The 20,079-nt window shown below is 41.2% G+C and overlaps 2 long non-coding RNA genes and 1 pseudogene across 3 annotated transcripts; 1 reads left to right on the forward strand and 2 right to left on the reverse strand.

Annotated features, from left to right (window-relative positions):
- The window catches only part of LOC127415997 (flavin-containing monooxygenase 5-like), an 86,607-nt pseudogene that overhangs the window by 64,827 nt on the left and 1,701 nt on the right, over positions 1 to 20,079 (reverse strand).
- On the forward strand, positions 10,083 to 13,876 carry LOC127416125 (uncharacterized). Its single transcript, XR_007893058.1, has 3 exons — positions 10,083 to 11,884; positions 12,433 to 13,051; positions 13,205 to 13,876. It is a non-coding gene; the product is annotated as an uncharacterized LOC127416125 (long non-coding RNA).
- Positions 13,950 to 18,574, reverse strand: LOC127416123 (uncharacterized). 2 transcript variants are annotated; one of them, XR_007893055.1, is made up of 4 exons: positions 16,190 to 18,574; positions 15,637 to 15,815; positions 15,312 to 15,531; positions 13,950 to 15,227 (listed from the first exon to the last, which is right to left on the reverse strand). It is a non-coding gene; the product is annotated as an uncharacterized LOC127416123 (long non-coding RNA). The 2 variants fall into 2 exon arrangements; XR_007893056.1 differs by having other exon boundaries at positions 15,637 to 15,841.

Below are 20,079 nucleotides of genomic sequence, written 5' to 3' on the forward strand. Positions count from 1 at the left end.
GAAAATGAAAGTGGAGAGTTATAGTAAAAAAGGTCTTAAATACTCACCCACACATATCTTAGTACTTCTAGACATGGATTTAACCACTGGACACGTATGTATTACTTTTATGCTGCCTTTATGTGCTTTTGGAGCTTCAAAGTTCTGGTGACCATTCACTTGCATTGTATGGACCTTCAGAGCTGAGATATTTCTCTAAAAATCTTTGTTTGCATTCAGCAGAAGAAAGAAAGCCATACATATGTGGGATGGAATGAAGGGGAGTAAATTATTTTCATTCTTGGGTAAACTCTTCCTTTTACTTTAGTAAATGGTTTAGGTATAATGAACTAACAGTGAACAATGTTTTAACAGCATTTATTAATCTTTGTTAATGTAATATAAATGCAATTTGTTCATTGTTAATTTATAATGCATTAACTAATTTTAAAGGAATATTCTAGGTTCAATACAAGTTTACATTTACATTTAGTCGTTTAGCAGATACTTTTATCCAAAGCGATTTACAAATGAGCAACATAAGCAATTTGTCATACAGAAGTCAACAATATTTGCAGTATTGCACTGCCAAGTTCTCACAGTGGCTGGAGTAGTAAAGATGCTAATGCAAAATCAAGAGAGAGACAAGAATGTTTTTTTTTTATTTTTTTTTATTGTTAAATAGTAAGTGCATTTAGTGTGAATTGGTTAAGTACTCACGGCACAGATGTGTTTTCAGCTGTTTCTTGAATGCTGAGATCATATCAGCAGATCGTGTGGAGGATGGAAGCTCATTCCACCACAGAGGAACATGGAGAATGAATGATTGTGAAATGGACTTTGTGCCTCTTTGCGACGGGAATACCAGGCGCCGCTCGTTCATTGACTGCAGAGAGCGAGTTTGGGCATAGACCTGGAGGAGTGAATTGAAGTAAGAGGGTGATGTTCCTGGCTGTCTTGAAGGCCAGAATCAAAGCCTGTAGCACCGAAAGCAGTGAAGTTAAGCTGGTCATCCACTACCACTCCCAAATTCCAGGCTGTCCTGGTTGGCGTTAACATAGTTGAACCAAGTTGGAATAGACAGGTTGTGTTCAACAGACTGGTTGGCTGGGATCATAGAAGTTCTGTCTTTGCAAGGTTGAGCTGTATGTGACGTTCCTTCATCCAGGCTGAGATCTCAGAGGCAGGCAGGCAGAGATATGAGCTGAGACAGTAGGGTCGACAGTAAACGACAGGTAGAGTTGCATATCATCTGCATAGCATTGGTAGGAGAAACTATGTGCCTTAATTATAGGTCAGAGTGATGTAGTGTAGATCAAAAAGAGGAGGGGTCCAAGCACTGATCCCTGAGGAACACCAGTGGTCAGCTGGTGTGACTTGGACACCTCTCCTCTTCAGGAGGCCTTGAAGGATCTGGTTGTGAGGTATATCTCAAACCTTCCAAGTGGAGTTCCTGTGAGGCCCAGGACAGAGAAAGTGGACAAGAGAATCTGGTGGTTCACTAGTGGTTCAAGTTAAGCTCAAGTGAACGCATTCATGGCATAATGTCGAATACCACAAAAAACTGAGTTGTCTCTCCTTTAAAAAGACCAAATATTTAAGTTCCAGTGAGGCACTTACAATGGAAGTGAATGATGGAAATGTTTGCAGGGTTTAAAGGCAGAAATGTAAAGCTTATAATTTTATAAAAGCACTTACATTAAAGGATTAGTTCATCTATAAAAATGGAAATTCTTTCATAACTTACTCACCTTCATGTCATCCCATATTTGATAAGAAATATCAATATTTAAAACTTTTTTTTTACTAAAAATTCACAAGGGTTGAGGTCAAGCACACTGGCAAGTTCACGCAAGAATTGACGCATGAAATGTGAAAAAAAAAAAACCCACACCACACTGTGACCCCTCAATTCTCCAATGTTTTCTAGTACTTCTCTACTTAATGTATTGCATGAGTTATTATAGTAATTAATTATCCTGATACTCCGTATTCCTTTCCATATTTCCACCACTATTGCCTCCTAATCTTGGTTAATATCTATCACTCTGAAATCAACCTCTAGCTTGACAAAAATAGCCAACCCTCCCCCATTTCCAGAATTTCTATCCCTACGCACAACTTCATAACCATGTAAAAGTAAATTTAACTGTGGTTTAAGCCATGTTTCTTGGATACACACTATCTGAGGTTTACTATCTAGTTCATCCACATACTTTTTAAATTCTTGTCCATTAGCTAAAAGACTTCTTGCTTTCCACTGTAAAATGGTAAAAACCATTACGATCCCACACATATTGTTTGCGTATTTGCAATCTGCATCTTTAGCTTCTCATTTATCAACTCTACTGTAACTCCTTCAGCATCTAAGTATTTTTCTGCTGCTCTGATTATAATTCTTATCATTTCTGTTCTGCTTTCAGTTTGAGCTCAACAATTTACCACTTCAGCCATAAAAAAAACAAATGCCACCTTGTCTACAATCATAGAATTTTCCTGTATTCTACCCTGGTTTTGGCAATTATCTCTCGTCTAAATTGAATCAGTCTCTCCATTTCCTCTTATTTGCATGGCTTCCTTTACTTTAACTAGAGCCTCTGCATAGGATACTCCCTCCAGTGTCCTAATATTCTGAACTTCCACTGCTTCTTTCTTAACTTGACACCCACCCTATCAGCATTATGCTCCTCTCCACAGTTTGAGCATTTTGGTTTCACCCCATGACTACATTTCCCATATTCATGTTCACCGCTACATTTTGTGCATCATTGTTTCCCTTTACATACAGATGCAACATGTCATTTGACACTTATAACATCTGAGGGGAGGGGCAACATATGGCCTAACCACATAACTAAGAAAGCCAAGAAATACCCTTTCAGGTAGCTTGTCTTCATCATATCTCATCATTACAGAAAGACTGTCCATGTGTTTGTTATTTCTTACACATGTCAGCTGCCTAGCATCAACCACCGTCACCCCAGTTATGTTTTTCTTGATTGTTTCCACAGATGTGTCAGTAGGTACCCCTGAGATTACTCAGGAATTCTTCTTCCTTTTCCGATTTTCCACAACTATCCAATTCTTCCCTTTCATACCTCCATTATCCCCAAAAAATCAGTTCACTTTCTATTTTCTGATCACTTTTGGATTCTACATTACTACCTTCCATCAAGGCTCCAGTCACAGACCAGTGTTGCCTTACCGCCTCAGCCAAATCCCTTGACCGCCGAGTGGCTCCGTCGGCTGTCAGTTCACTCCAACGACAAGTCAGTGGAAATGGAAAGTGTAGGTACCACAGCTTCTCATTCTGATTGGCTGTGTGGAGAATGCCTTCCCCTTTCTTCACTTATTGTTTCAAAATCCATGCCAAAAGCTCTCTGACTAAACATTTTTATCATTTGGTATGGTTTTTCCCTCAGTAAAACAGTAACGGGACACTTTAGAACACAGAGACCAAAAAGAGCGAGTGGGAGAATGTTAGTTTAAGGGACCGTCTAAAAAGGCCACAAACTGTGCTGAAATGTTGCTGGTGTCCAAGCATTCATTAAATTGACCTGACATTCTAGCGTATCAAACACTTTTCTTCAAAAAGCATTTTCACATTCAAAAGGTTGCTGTAGGCTGCTAGTGTGATGGGTGACTTACTACATAAGTTATGCCAGCAGGGCTGTAGCAAGGAATTTGGGGGCCACAGTTTTGATTGTGCAATTAAACAAATAAAGCATTCAATTATTTTTTACATAAGTTATTAAAGTTCAACTAAGTTAGTCATTCACACCACTGGCAGCCTACTACAACCTAAAAATAACATCTTGATGAAGTTAAGTGATGTTTCTCTAAAATATTTGAATAATGCATCCAATTGGATTAACTGGTTAAATCTCACTTAGATGTGATGAGGAGGAGGGCGGGGCCGGGCCGTGAGTGCACATGGCCAGCCCCTGCACACAGACTGAGTAACTCTCCAATCATACAGCACACACATATACAAATGAGATGGTCAGCATCTTTAAGGTACTCTGCATACTAATAGAATGCATGTAAATACATTGTCTTAATTGTTACCGTATGCCATAAAATGGTTATATGTAATACATTAAGTTTTATATATATATATATATATATATATATATATATATATCTTACTTAATAGTAAATGTGAAACGGATTTAGAGACTAATACTTCAACAGTCGTTTTATATTACATTTTTATATGTGAAGACTTTTATTTTGGTAGTCCTTTACCTGTAAATGATTATGGGTAATTTGCAGAATGGACAAAGAAAGAGGGTTGGGCTTGAGTGAGCACATTTTCTCATCTCCCGCTCTCAGAGTAATTTTATTATTCTGCTCATTGAAGTTTGTAATCGTGTTGAATCCTGAGTCCATCATCTTCACTGGATAATTGTAGAGCCCTCGGTCACTTTTAAACCCCCACGCCTTACATATTTATTGGTGGCAGTGGCGGCGTTCGAGGGAAAACTGGAGAGTTCAAGGTTCTTTTTGAGTGGTAATACAGTGAAATTCTACATTACTGCCGTTTTGAATTATATACACAGCAAATATAAATGGGACATTTGTACACAGGGATTGTTTTCTTCATGTGAACTTTTCAGTTAGGTGAACTGTTTTAACACAGATTACATATTTAACTTTAGGGCTGTTTATTTTATTTTCACCCTCATGTGAGTTTTCTTTTCTGAACATTAGCAGTCTGTTATTTCATGTGAGGAAAAATCAATTGCAGAAAGATGTGCATCGCAGCTCATTAAGAGTTGGCTCATTGCCAGGATTTCTCAGAGCTCGCTCATTCTGGATCTGCTGCACGTCACTTCCTCTTGTGGTGGACATCGGCAACTGCATGAAGAGCTGAATTAATCTTCCTGCTGTGAATGTATTGCACATGAGAGTGTTGCGTATTCATCGACAGTGTATACGTGCCAGATGCAAAAATTGTTGCTCAAAACCAAGTAAGAGACATTGTAATTCTTTTGCATTCAAAAGACTTTATTGGACTAAATTAATATAATGCAGGAATTAGTGCACTGAATTGACTGTCTATTTCGATGTGGCTGAAGGAGTGGCAAATCCTCCTATACGCTTCAGGGCTGTTTTACCCCCAGACTTCACTGGAGATGGCAGCGAAGCTTTTCTCAATGGGCTTGTCATTTTCAGGTGTGCTGTGGGACCTCAGGTATGGACAAATCCCAGCTTGGCAAAATACTTCCATCTAGATTGGCAGGTGCTGCATTTAGCTACTGGGATAGTCTTTCTGATGACATCAAAAGAGATTATGACAACACATGTGGCAAAATGTCAGCGGTTTTCGACCAAAAACAACAGCTAAGGACTTTTCAAACATACCTGAATGCAAGACCATGTCTTAACAATGAGCCATTAGAAGTCTATGCTGCTGAATTGAACCGCCTTGTTCACCAGGCTTTTCCAGATTATGGAGGGCCTGCTATCAACAATAAAATTCTGAGACGTTTTATTGCTGGACTTGACCTCGCACTGCAAGCTAAGTTATATGAGTTTGGTGTTACCAATTAAGGTTGCTGGCCTGTGTGAGAAGGCACGTAGTGCAGCTACTGAGCCCTGTCTTTCACAAGCATCCTCAATACCGATGCCTTATGCTGTGCATAGCCTAACAGCTGATTCAACCAACATGCTTGCAGCCCAGCTCAATAAATTTTACTTTTTATCAAAGACAGCCATTGCAGACCCTACTGGAGCCCAAGCCATCATCGACGACAGAGCCACGAATTACCTTCAAAGTATGACCACGTAGTTCGTCACTTCAGCCCTCAGCACAGATGTGCTTTGTATGCAGACTCTGTGTCATCTAACTAGACCTACAGGTGTCGTTCTAAAGCATGAGCCCAGGTGCTGAAAGAGACAGGCAGAGAAGTGAGCAGTACCATAGAAATCACTCCCTGAGACCACAGAGACCCAATCAGCGTCATGCACACTTTGTTGAGCATCAGCACTCAGGGAACGGATGGTAGCTGGAGATGAGGGCCAATCTTCAGCTCAACTGACAACGGCCCATGACCACACTACAGTGTCTTACTTAGACACAACATCATGTACTCCATAAATAAAAGGAATAATTGAGGACCAGGAAGTGACTATCTTCTTAGACACTGGCTCTGGTTTATCACTCATTAGAGAAGCTACGTCAGCACATCCCTGCTTTGAAATAGCATCCCCTGCTAAAGAACTTTCAGGTTGCACATACACTTATAGGTCACCAACTAGACATTTTAGGATCATTAACTGTTGCATTACTTATTGGTTCATACATCTTCAGCACAGACATGTTGTCAGAGACTCTAGGCAGAATGCCCTTCTTGGGTGGGACTTTTTCAAGACACATGGTGCATCAATTGACACTGTCTCTGGTGCGTTCATGTTTGAGAATAACAAAATTCCTCTTCTCAGTTCCTCCCAGGTGTGCCATTTTGCTGTAATGTGTCTTTGCTCTCTCCAGTCTCAATTCCTCCTTTGACAGAGATTATTGTACCTGCCTCAGTTACATGTGCCACAGAAGTCGGGAGTCATCTCCATGGATTTCAAGGTATTCTTGAACCCAATGTGCTATTTGACAAAGACTTAGCAGTTGCCGTAGTCTCTCTAATATGGAACATGGCCTCACTTTTGTCCATCTGCTTAATCCTACTCATCAAGATATTGAGCAAACTTAACAAGCCCATGTAGGTCAGTTCTACTCCGGACGTACCATGCCCTCTGACTTCTATGTGCCAATAGAATTCTCTGTTTCTCAGGTTAGCCTTTCTGACCCGCCATGCAACTTACCTGATGTCAGTGTTGGTCAAGAGACTCTGGACCCTGAGGAAATTGATAAAGTCAGTTGCCTCCTACAAGAAATCCGACATTTTCAGCACCAGCTCTAATGACCTGGGTAGAACAGATTTGATCAAACATAACATACACCCATCCGAAACTTTTCCTGTTCGTCAAAGAGCGTACCATACCTCACCTTTACTTCGAAACAAAATTGACAAGCAAGTTTAAAAACTGCTTGATGCTGACTTAATTGAGCCTAGCCACAGCCCATGGGCATTGCCTGTGATACTTGTGCGTAAAAATGATGGTTCCTACAGATTTTGTGTTTAGTACAGGTGTCTAAACTCAATCACAATTAAAGATGCTCACACATTGCCACGTGTGGATGACAGTCTAGATGCACTTACATTTACATTTATGCATTTGGCAGACGCTTTTATCCAAAGTGACTTACAGTACTCTTATTACAGGGACAATCCCCCTGGAGCAACCTGGAGTTAAGTGCCTTGCTCAAGGACACAATGGTGGTGGCTGTGGGGATCGAACCAACAACCTTCTGCTTACCAGTTCAGTGCTTTAGTCCACTACGCCACTACTATCTGGAGCCACCTTGTTAGACTTGTCAGTTGGTTATTGGCAAATCCAAATGGATGAAAATAGCAAAGAGAAAACAACCTTTACAACAGGTGATTCAATCTACCATTTTAAGGTCATGCCAATGGGCCTTACTAATGCCCCCCCTACATTTCAGCACTTAATGGAGCTCGTCCTCCGGGGCATCCATTGGTCTTAGACTTTAGTATACCTCAATGACATTATTGTCTTTAGCAAAACTTTCAAAGAACACATCAATGATCTCACTGAAATGTTTGGCAGACTGTGCCAGGCAGGTCTCAAACTTCATCCACAAAAATGTCAGCTTTCCAAACAGTCTGTTCTGTTTCTAAGACGGTATTCAACCTGACCCTAAAGTATTCAACCTGACCCTAAATTCACTGAGTGCTGAATTGGCCTCCTACTATTACAGCAACAGAGGTTAGAGCTTTCGTAGGCCTTTGCTCGTACTACCGCTGCTTCATCAAAGGGTTCGCAGAGAAAGCAGCTCCTTTACACATGCTCGCCCAAAAGCATGCAAAATTCTCAAGGACTGAACAATGTGAAGAGGCATTTCAGTATTTTTGCCATGTTCTATCGACTATTTGACCTACCCTGATTGCAGTAGACCTTTTGTACTCTATACTGATGCCTCCCACCATGCCATTGGCTCTGTTCCTGACTAAGAGCAGCATGGAATTGATAAGGTAGTAGCCTATGCCACACTGGTTCACTTTTGACAGAGAATGGTGGGTGATTGTTTGGTCAGTCAGACGTTTTTCACATTATTTACAAGGGTGCCCCTTTGTAATTGTCATTGATCATCGTCCATTACTAGGCCTGAAGAAAATGCCAATTGATCGAGACCCCACAGGATGCAGAGCACGTTGGGCCCTAGAGCTTGATGTGTATGATTGGGCCATCAAGCACAGGAGTGGTACAAAACACAGCAATGCAGATTCCCTTTCTCGATGTCCAGATCATAACTACGCTCCGCCTAAACCTAATTCTGACCACAAGTACCAAACTGAAACCATGTCTCCTGTTCCCAAGATCCCTGTTATGGTTCATTCTACTCTAGATCTCTCTCAGACATTGTCAGTAAATATCCTCGGAAGCCAAAAAATCGACACCACACTGAGCTCAGTGCGAAAGTGGATAGAGGAATGAAAGAGTCCTTCAGTATGGGCTCTAAAGAAGTTCCTCAGAGCTCAAAGTGTATTGGCAACAATTTGACGGACTACGATTACATGATGACAAATCTACCATCTATCCTGCAACAAATGTTGTCATTACCAGTAAAGCTGTTCTTCAAGTGCTACAGTTTTTACATGGACATTCCACTGTTGGCCACCTTGGTCATAAAAAGACACTTTTCAGGGCTAGAGAACATTTCTATTGGCCTTTCCTGGCTAGAGACATTGAGAACTACTGTAAACAATGTGTTCCATGTCAGTCCAGGTCTATGCCAGTTCCACACAGATTAGCTCCCCTGCAGACTATTCATGCTAGTCATCCTTTTGAAAAAGTCGCAGCAGACATTACAGGACTCCCTGCGACACCGTTAGGGCATAGATATGTCTTAGTCCTACAAGATTACTTCACTAAATATGTGAACTTGTACCCTATGAAAGATCAAAGAGCTGTAACAGTTGCACACTGTATTTTTGAACAGAATGTCACCGAGCATGGTGTCCCTGAACATCACACAGACCAAGGATGCCAGTTTGAGGCAGATTTTATAAGAACTGTGTTCTAAATTGGGTGTGACCAAAACAAGTACTTATCCTGAAGGAGATGGTTTAATTGAAATATTCAATCTGACTTTGAAAGATCAGTTGAGCAAATGCTTGTATCAGCAAACAGATCCATCGGATACAATGTTGAGGTCCATCCAACTCTCATACTAACTATGTGAACTAGTGTTCACAGTTGCACAGGGTACACCCCCTTCTTCCTTGTACATGGTCTAGAAGACTGTTTGCCAGTTCACCTGCTCTTCTCTACTCCTAGTGAACCTTCTTGTGCATCCCCTGGCACCCCAGCAGAATATGCCAGGTCTGTCTGCAGAAAACTACAGTTTGCATATCCGTCAAGTCAAGAAGAGCACCAACATGCACAACAAAAAGCTCAATATGACAAGAAAGTGAAATAAAACTTAGGGCTGCACAATTAATCAATTTTCTAATCACGATTACGGGTGCCACGATTACGTAATCACTAAAAGTCACGATTACAGATGTCCACTTGCATTATTCTGCGTGTTTAAGAGGTCTGTTTAGATGCATGTTACGTTGTGAGAGTCGAATCACGGGCGTGTAGGCGTGTCCTTACCTGATCATCCACTGCTGCGTGTCTTACGTTTCATATCATGTTGTAAAAATGGATAATTTTCTATCCGTTCCGGAGTGGAACTTCAATAAATTGCCCTTGAAGGTCTCTGTGTTGTTCTGTCTTTTCTGAGCGCTGAAGTAAAGCAATTATTGTTAATTTACACTTTACAAATTGATTCCGTTATTCATTTTATCTGACTCCAATTTTATATTAATCTGACTCTTAAATTGACAATTTAAATTGACCTCTAATTTAGATTACAGCTCTATTTAACTTCTGATCATTCTTTTAATTTTATCTTTTTAAGTTATTGATTACTCTGAATCATCTTAATTTTCATTTTCCTTTCATTCGGGTCTCGATTGTCGCTTAGTCATATGCCGGCCGATTAATTGCATAGATCTCACGGACACAAAATCGCCAGCCCATTCATAGTCATGCAGGGTTTACTAATATCATCTGGTTTGGCCGCCTACTGCTTGCTCATAACCAGATGATAGTTTTATTTAGTCACGTTTCATACAACTTGCTAAGACGGTGATAAACAGTGACTGGTAGTCTTACGTGGTTTTCTCCTATTCATAAGCTCCAGTAATGATCGTTATCCTGGACACAAGTTTGCGGTAACAAAAGGCGTCCCTCGAATCTACCGGTGATAAATGATTTCGGATGAATACAGAAAAAAGTAACAATTTATTTGCCAGGTAGGATTTAAAATGTAAGCTACAAAATCAAAGCCAATTTCACACATGATCAGAATAAATAAACATTTCTAAAAATAAAAGACAAGTCAAAGAAACATATCTGACAAAACTACATGCAGCGGTACAGCATGGGAGATCTGCTTACAGATTCCCTGAGCTTCTTGCCAACCCTCCTTAAATACCAAACAATTCTATTGTTATTTCAGATGTGTTTGTTTGATGTTATTCAGGATTTGGTTTACAATTTAGGAGGTTGTAAGTAGACCTTCGAAACTTTTGATGTTTACAACGAATGCACCTAATCTGATGGTTTCCGTGAGGGATCTGGGAGGGGTCGTGTCTCTGATAGAATACAGTATTTACAAAGTTCTTAAATCTTACTTGTGATTTGACTTTGCTGAAAGGGAATGAGACCGTTTTACCAGTTGCAATGAGACCTCTTGAATGATACCAAACATGTATGATCAAAGAAAACCTTTTACATTACAAAACAGGATAAGTCATAACTTAGTTTTTGGTGTTCTTAAAGTGACCTGAGTTGAGAGAGAGAGCAGATGTGAGTAAGATTTGCGAGAAGAGGATAAGTCATCCTAAAGTGACCTGAGGTGAGAGAGATTTGTGTTTTATGGTCCTTAAGAAGTAGGGAGTGTTGTCTTTAGGTGGAGATGCTTATCTGTGTGAGAGATTTATGATGTTGGTTCTCACAGAGACTTTTAGGTGTAGACATTCTGGTGCCAGCCTTACAATGTCACGTTCATTTTGTGAACGTGTGCCTATTAAGAAACATCCAACAACTTGCAAAGTGTTGATCAGAATCAAGCATTAGTACCGAAACAAAAAGCATCATCTGTGGTGTGGATTCACTAGCGATGATGTCGAGCAGTGCGTTGTACTGTGTAAGTTATGTCAAACAACTGTTTCCCCGTACCCGGCAGGTTCCCAAAGGCAAATGATGATAACTGAAGCAATAAACTATTTCATTGCAAAAGACATGGCGCCAATTAATACGGTTTGCAGCGTAGGGTTTAAAAAGCTCAAACACTCTGGATAAGAGATATGTCATCCCCTCCCACAATCATTTTTCTCAAGTTGCGCTACTTCACTTTATTCAAAATTCCTGGAAGGCCTTGAATCAGATCTGCAAAAAATAGTGTTCTATTCCACCATGACTGATTTATGGTTGAGTAGAACTATGGAACCATATATGAGCCTGACAGTTCAATACATTGATGACGAGTTTCAGCTGAAAAGCAGATGCTTGCAAACGTCCTATTTTCTACAAGATCACACTGGGAATGCGATTGCTCATGGATTGAAAGAGATGCTGGCTGCCTGGGGTTTAAAGGAGGAGCAACAAATCTGCATCACTACAGACAACGCAGCAAATATAGTGAATGCCATTGCTATTAATAAATGGACCAGACTACAGTGTTTTGGGCACAGGCTGCACCTAGCAATTGGTGAGTAGCCTGCTATTACTTAAGAATATGATAAAATTTACACACACTATTATTATGTCATTGCAATACCCTTATGTACTTGTCTAACAGACCAGGGTTTTTCAACTCCTGTCCTGGGGACACCACCCTCCCACAAAGTTTTAGATGACTCACTAATTAAAACACCTGATTCAACTCATCAGCTTTTTAGTGTTAAATAGCGAGATGTCTAAAACGTTCTGGGAGGGGGCAGGACTGGATTTGAAAAACCATGATATAGGCAGTAATATTGTTATTTTTGACAGCAATGCTATGTAAGCACATAAATTGCAATTATAATGCATTTAGTGATAGAACAGTAGCATGAAACAAATTCAGTATAACTTCTGTGTATTGTAATGCTGTAATTTGATGATTAAACTATCACTATAAACATGTTTTGGCAACTACAATATAAATGTTACTATGTTACTGTCATTTGAAATTTAGTCTGTTTAATTGTAAATAAAATATATAGCTTAGTGAACTGTGTTTTTATTTTTATTTTATTTTTTTTAATGTGTTTTTAGAAAACGCTTTGAACGATGGACGGATTCTGTGCAATGAAAATGTGCAAAAAGGTTGTGGGGTGCTTCTCCTATAGCTGGAGACAAAGGAGGGAGTTGTCCGAGGCCCAGAAAGAGCTTAAGTTATCTGAACACAAACTCAAGACGGAGTGTCCAACAAGGTGGGGATCAAAACAAGCAATGATTGCCAGGGTGCTGGAACAACAGAATGCCATTTCTTGTGTTCTGTCCATGGACAAAAAAGTCAGACACCTTGTCCCCACATGGCAGGATATAGAAGTCCTTGAGGCAGTCAACAACTCCCTTTCTCCTCTTGCTGAATTCACTGATGCTCTTTCAGGAGAGCAATATGTAAGTGTATCATATGTGAAGCCTGTTCTTCACTTGTTCAACAATACAATCTTGGCAGAGAAGGAGGGAGAAACAGAACTCTCAAAATGCATTGAGCAAGATCCTGGACTACCTGAATAAGAAGTATGATGATCCACAGACAGAAGAGGTACTTGATATGGCTTCTGTTGTTGATCCCAGATTCAAGCTTGAGTACATCAGTGAAGACAGAGTTGAAGCTGTCAAGATTCGTTTGAGAATTGAAATGGCATCAATATCTACAGTCATGAAGGTAATTATAATTTTAGGTTGGGCGTGCCATGTAGGATAATATAATTTTGTTTGGGCAATTTTCAGTATTTAACATAAATAGGCATTCCTGTAGTAGTATATGACATTGTCTTTTATGAGTGAAACTACATTTTTGCCTTTGGTTTATTAAAAGCCTCAACCATCTGTGAATGTGAGTGAGGAAGCAGATGACCAAAATGCACCAGCAATAAAGAAGACCAAAAAAAACATTGGGTAGTTTCTTTAAAGTGGATGAGGACCACAGACCAGCATCATCTACACACTCCAGTCTGCAAGACATGGCCATAACTACTGAGCTACAGTCTTATTTTCTCTCTGCTGCTGTTGATAGTGAGGAGGATCCTTTGGTCTGGTGGAAGGAACATAAAAAGCCATTCCTAACACTCTACAAGTTGGCACAAAAATATCTGTGCATTCCTGCCACTAGTTCTCCCTTGGAAAGAGTATTTAGCACTGGAGGAAACATTGTGACTTGTTTGCGTGCATCCCTTAAAGCCTGAAAGTGTGGACGGGTTTGTTTTTCTGGCAAAAAAATCTTTAAAAGTCAAACAATTGGAACTTAGTTTTGTTCATTCCTGAAAACATGATGTGCTTTCATGGCTTGTGTTCTAGGCCAAAAGAATTGATAAGGCAAACTCTTTTTTTTTTTTTCTTCTTTCCACGTGTTATCCTAAGAGTTTTTCCATTGTTTTCATTTTAGATAACATTATTATACCATGCATATTTTTGCTTTTGAATTTTTAAAAATGTATTTAAAGAAGAAACCAAACCAATGTGTAGTTGACCTTTGAGGCTTACTGCTATAGAAAAGCAATAAAAGATTTTCAGGAAGTGTGTTATCAGCTTTTTGTTTGTATATAAAATATATGGCATGCAATTGCTTCAAACAATAGTATAAAGAAATTCAAGACATCATTCAATGTAAATTCTAATAATCGTAATTAATAATCGCAATTACAATTACAAGGGGAATAATCAACAATTATGATTTTTGTCATAATCGTGCAGCCCTAATACAACCCTTACTATGTGGTTGACTGATCCTGCACATTCTCGATGCAAACTTGCTCCACGCTGGAAAGGACCTTACGTTGTCACACAATCCTGTTATAGAATACTTCTTTGAATCTTTGCTGGCTGTGGACATTGTATTGGAACAGTCTAATTCAAATCCCATTCAAGCAACGGAATTGCAAAATGTCACACAGCCTAGTGACATGGACACAGTTTCACAAGAGGTGAACCATACACTGAGTTCATCTCCAAACATTGTTCAGGACTCTAGACCTTTAGGTCGCAGGCCTGTTAAATTGCCTGCAAGATTCAAATACTTTGAAGTGAAAAGAGAAAAAAAAACAATCATACTAGAAGTTAAAGGTTATTGTCAATGAGCAATATTTGTTTCATTATCATTGTCATAATCTGGTGGTTGTTATACTTATGGAATGTTGGTAACTTTTAAACCCCCATGCCTTACATACATATATATAATATTTAAAGCCTAAGAACACAACAGAAAAAGCCTTAAAAGTCTTATTTAAATATGTACACATTTACACAATCCTGTCTGTTGACTGATGCAAGTCTGTTATCTCCCCTTCTCATTTCTTCAATCCACTGCTCTACTGTCTTCCCAGAGGCCTTTTCACAAAAGTGGACCCCACGGAACTGGCTGTGGCCAAACTCTTTAGTCTTTGGTTGGCCACACTTTTGGCAAATGTACTGCTCTGCCTGTTGCCTCTTTCTGGGATACACGCCTTGTGCTGCCTCTGCTGCCTTTCTCCAGCGCCAAGCTGTGGTCCTTGGCACTTTTGCACCAGGGGGTGCAGCAGCAGGTACAGCAACAGCTGCTGTGCCTTGCACTGGGGCTGGTAGGACTGGTGGAGGCTGTGCTGCTGCAGCTTCAAAGGCTGCAGCAGGCATGGCAACAGCTGCCGCAGAGCCCACTGGAGAATGTTGGCCTCGAACACCCTGTGCTGCTTGTCCAGATGCATACGCAGGTATTGTGAACTCGTAGGATGAGTGCACATGCTGGATGGGTTCTGGATGTTTTGGCAGCATAGGTGGGAGGGGTTCAGATGCCATCAAGGGAGTGGTTAAAGGCTTGACATTTTGCTGCAAGACCTCCCTTTCATGCCTTCTTCCGAGCATTGTGCCTATGTACAGAAAAAAATATTTGAATATGTGAAGGAATTTAATATGAAAATAAACACACATGAACAATGAATTACTGGACCTACCAATGGGAGAGTGTAAGCTGGTTTAGTTTGAACAGCTGCAACCTTGTCTGGGCCATGATTCCAGGACTACCTCCCTGACCATCCTGTAGTCCCGGAGGATGGCAGCCCAACTGTTCAGCCTGACTCCGGCGATGGTCTGACTGGCAGGGTAAATGTGGCAGAGAGCCAGGCAAATGGCCACAACGAGACGGTGGGTCCACTGCCTTCACCAAGTAAGCAGCTGTGAAGTGAGAAGTAATGTTAAGCAGATTATTTGATGAATAAAACAAAAACAAGTAAATTACATACAAATACTTCAAAATGATGTGTAAAAATGGACACGTACCGTTTCAAACTGTCAGTGCCAGGGGTGACATTTGTCACTGAGTGACTGACTTTGAAGCGCCCCTTCACCAGTCTGTCACAGTGGCGAGCGGGGTAGATGAGAGCATCCTTGTCATGCTCTGACAAGTTGACCCATAGTGACAATCTCCTCTACCTTCTGCTGTGATGAACCCCTGATGTCTGAGGTCGACCAAACTGTTGGTAAGCTTGATGACATTGTCATAACCATGTGTAATAAAAATAAATTATTACACATCTCTCTCATAACTCTTATTCTGTCCTGTCACACTGCAGTCTCTACAAGTAAGCTAATTAAGTCATTTCAACTTAAATAAAAATTTCAGGGTCATTATTGCAAACCCCATTATAAATAAAACCCTTCAGGGTAATATAAGATCCCTCCACGTCATGATCTATGATCACCCTGTCAGAGTGTTTTTGTGATAATGGGCAGCTGACTGTGTGTTATTCCTTACAGAAACAGATCAACTTCAGCTGTCACCCATTAAACCTCAGTGCACACAATGCTGTTGCCTATATGGGTATTCAGTTACCTGGATCTGGGTGGCTGGCTCATTTCTCAGGGGCTCAGGCTGACTCAAGGAAGACTGCTGGATCTGTCTTGGATGATGACAGACCAGGAGGCTGTAGGGCTGCTACCTGGAGCTGAATGGGCTGCAGGGGATTGAGGCTGAGCTCCAGGATTTCGAGTCAAATCCTCAAACCCCTCATCCCCCTCCAGGTCTTTATCCAGAATTCCATCTGGAGTGTCAGGATCTGCAGCAAAGTGGCTGGCTCATCTCTCAGGAGCTCAGGCTGACTCAAGGAAGACTCTGCTGGATCTGTCTGGGATGATGACAGACCAGGAGGGCCACAGGAGGTTGTAGGGCCGCTGCCTGCTGCTGAATGGGCTGCAGGGGATTGAGGCTGAGCTCCAGGATTTTAAGTGGCTCGACATCAAAGCTCAAATCTTCAAACCCCTCATCACCCTCCAGATCCCCCTCCAGGTCTTCATCCCGAATCCCATCTGGAGTGTCACAATCTGCAGCAAAGTCTTCCTCAATTGCTCTATTTGTTTGAGAGGACAAGTACTCCAAACCAATGGGCTCGCCTGTAGAAATACAGTGTATAAAACAGATGTTTTAACAACACACGGGTGAAATACAGGTGTAACAGCTGCTATACATAAGACATGTGCATGAACACATTGCCTGTGTATTCGCCAGGGCTGGTGTAATCTTCCGCCAATTTGAGGCCCAGGATCTGCTGGCCAAATATGTTAACATACTGCTGCAGGCCGCCATAGCAGATATCCTCCCTACTGCCACCTTCAACTGCAGCAACCGCACGCACCTCATTCCACTGCACAAGCTCTTCAAGCAGGTACACTTGGAAGTGCAGGGCACTTGCACTTGTACCTAAACACAAAGAGAGAAGTGAGTGCCTTGGAAAAACACTGAGTGCACCCACAAACAAACAACACACATTATTTATGAGTCATACAATCCTTGCACGAAGCAATTCAGGTGCAGGTGGAATGACTCCAGCAATGTTGAGCCACATGCACAGCGGTACAGGGGCAGAATGACCCCTCCCTTGGTCACCTTTCCTGTCTTCCTGTACAGCTGTACACCTGAAGGGTCCTGGATGCACTCAATGTGGCACTGCTGGGTCCGCCAGATCTCCTCCATCCTCTCCTGGTCCATAAGTCTGAAGCCCATGGTGTCTGTTGCCCCCATGAAGTCTTTGAGCAGCTGTTCAATGAGCTCCTTAGTCTTCTGGGCCCAACAAGTGTGGCGATGGCAGTGCCTTGCCAGCTCTTTAGCAGTGGGCTTGCATGAGCCTGTGGACCGCTTGGCCTCCTGTACCATCTCCACATCTGCAGCATCCCACTTGAAGATGCAAGCAGAGAGGTGTCCCATGAAGAGGGCGTACAGCGGGTGGCTGTCTGTGGTGACCCCTAATGCAATCCGCCGCATAAAGTGCCACACATCCAACCTGAAAGCCAGTTGGTCCCACTCATAAGACTAAGTAGAAACATACACATCATCACAGAAAATAATAAAAAAATTACTATTTGAGGGTAGGTTTGGCCCATTCCTCTTCCAGATCTGCAGTTCTCCCCTCATTTGTGCTGCAAAATCATTTGCTGTTGAATTGTGAGTGCCCATATTCTTTTGTTTTGGGCTGGAGGCCCAAATGGTGAATGGTTTGCTCTTCTTTCTCGGTTTAAATTTCTGGCCTTGTGCAGTGGCGGCTTCTGTCTTTTTCCTTCTCCAGGAAGTTGTCTGTGGAACATCACTTACATTGTCCATGGCATTTCGATTGCTTTTTCGTTTAGTTTGAAGTGCTATTTGAATTTAGAAATGTCTTTTGGTTTGAGTTTTTCATTTTTTAAATAAATGAATTAAATTTTATTTGCAAAATCACTAAAGCAAGAATATTCACCGATCCCTCATATACTGCATATATATATATATAAATATATATTTATAATAAAAATATTGTGAACAAATTGTGAAAAATATTGTGACCGGTAGAGAATGCTCGGATGAAGTAGGTTAGTTTTCAAAGAGATGTTGCCCTTCACAACTGTTGAAAAGCCATATTTCTAAAAGCTGAACACAATTTTAATTGCACTTAATTTTTGTCAGTTTCATTTAAATTTTTTGTTAAAATCAATAAAAAATGAAGTTCAAATTTTAAATCAAGCTCCCTTGCATTATTGTGTAGGCTATTGCGAAAATGAGTCTATAGTACCTCCTATCGTCCAACCACTGGTAATACCGGTGTTAGTTGGTTTGAACGTGAACACAGCACTGGTGTGAAAATTATGATACTGTGGCAAGTCTACATTCCCAATGTTAATGTAATGAATCTTACTGTTGTACACTTGTTTACAACTATAAGTGTAACATACACTTTTTGGTCTTTTATTCTTATAAACTGTTGCCACATTGTACAGGTGTGTGCTTGGACAGGGATCAGGCCCTGCGCAGTATCCTGACATAAGTAGGCTTGTGGAGGCAGTATGTCAGGTCACAATGCACAGGCAACGATCTCCTTACCCTGCACCACTCTAACAGGCCCCTCTGCCCATCTCTACTCCATCAGCTGAACAACTCTCAGCCCCACCAGCTGCACCCCTCTTTGCTCTACCACCAGTGCCTGAGCACCTCTCTGCTTCACCACCACCACCTGCTCCAGTGCCTGGGTGCTTCTCTGCAGCAGATGAACTGTGGAGCAGGACAACAATGTGGAGGAGGAGGAAGGCAGAAGAGGCACTGGCACAGCAGTAAGGGCTGCCCATTCCTAAGCATAGCTGCAAAGTGTACATATGCACACAATATGGGCAGCCCAGAAAGAAGGAATTTGGGCACCAAGACGCTGAGTCCATGAACTCACCAGGGCTGGTGTAATCTTCCGCCAATTTGAGGCCCAGGATCTGCTGGTGAAGTATGTTAACATATTGCTGCAGGCCACCATAGCAGATATCCTGCCTACTGGGTGGCTGGCTCATCTCTCAGGAGCTCAGGCTGACTCTAGGAAGACTCTGCTGGATCTGCCTGGGATGAAGACAGACCAGGATGGGGAAAATCTTTTACTGTGAATCGACCTTTAGGGTCCTCTGAAGTAGACTTCGCACGTATTCAGCCATCTTAAGGGAGATTCCAATCCGAAGGGAACGTTTATGTTCAGTTGGAAGGGCACTTCAAACTGCACAGTGAATAAGTGTACATCGATACATCACTTCACAGGAAGTGGAGAGGGAAATTTACCCACCAGTCATTGCGAGCCGGCAGAGTACTGATGTAGTTTGTCTAAAATAAATGCTAAAATCAAATAAACTAAAGGAGTTTATATATACAAATATATATATATATATATAATTAAGGTAATTACGACATGGCATGAATGCAGCTCTACACTATGGCGACTATACAGTCTACCACAACAAAACAACCAATTAAAACAAAGACATTGGTTAAGAACATCGGATAAGAATGACAAACAATGCCTGTAATATGCTAAATTTATTTCGATTTCGATTGAAAAGCGTCCTTGGGCTCTCTCTCTTTCTCTTTCACTCTCGTCTCACCCACACACCGTACATGCTTCCACAGCAAAATAACCATATAAACAAAGCCATTAGTTAAAGTAAATTGATTAAGAATATAAAACAATGTCTATAATATCCTACATTTATTTCAGTTTCGGTTGAAAAGCTCCCTCGTCTCCCCCGCACTTACACACGCTCACACACATACATACACCACCTTGAAATTCCAATGCCGAAAAGTGGCGCATCCTTCGTTGCTAGTTCTAAAGGCACGTTTTCGAACTAGCAATGAAGGTTTGAGCTGTATCAGAGCAAGATACACTTGATCAATAAAACAGTTTCTATATTATCTGAAATATCTGTGGGAAACACCCTTGCGCACCC

The sequence above is a fragment of the Myxocyprinus asiaticus genome, chromosome 25 (genome assembly GCF_019703515.2).
Source record: "Myxocyprinus asiaticus isolate MX2 ecotype Aquarium Trade chromosome 25, UBuf_Myxa_2, whole genome shotgun sequence".
Lineage (NCBI taxonomy): Eukaryota > Metazoa > Chordata > Actinopteri > Cypriniformes > Catostomidae > Myxocyprinus > Myxocyprinus asiaticus.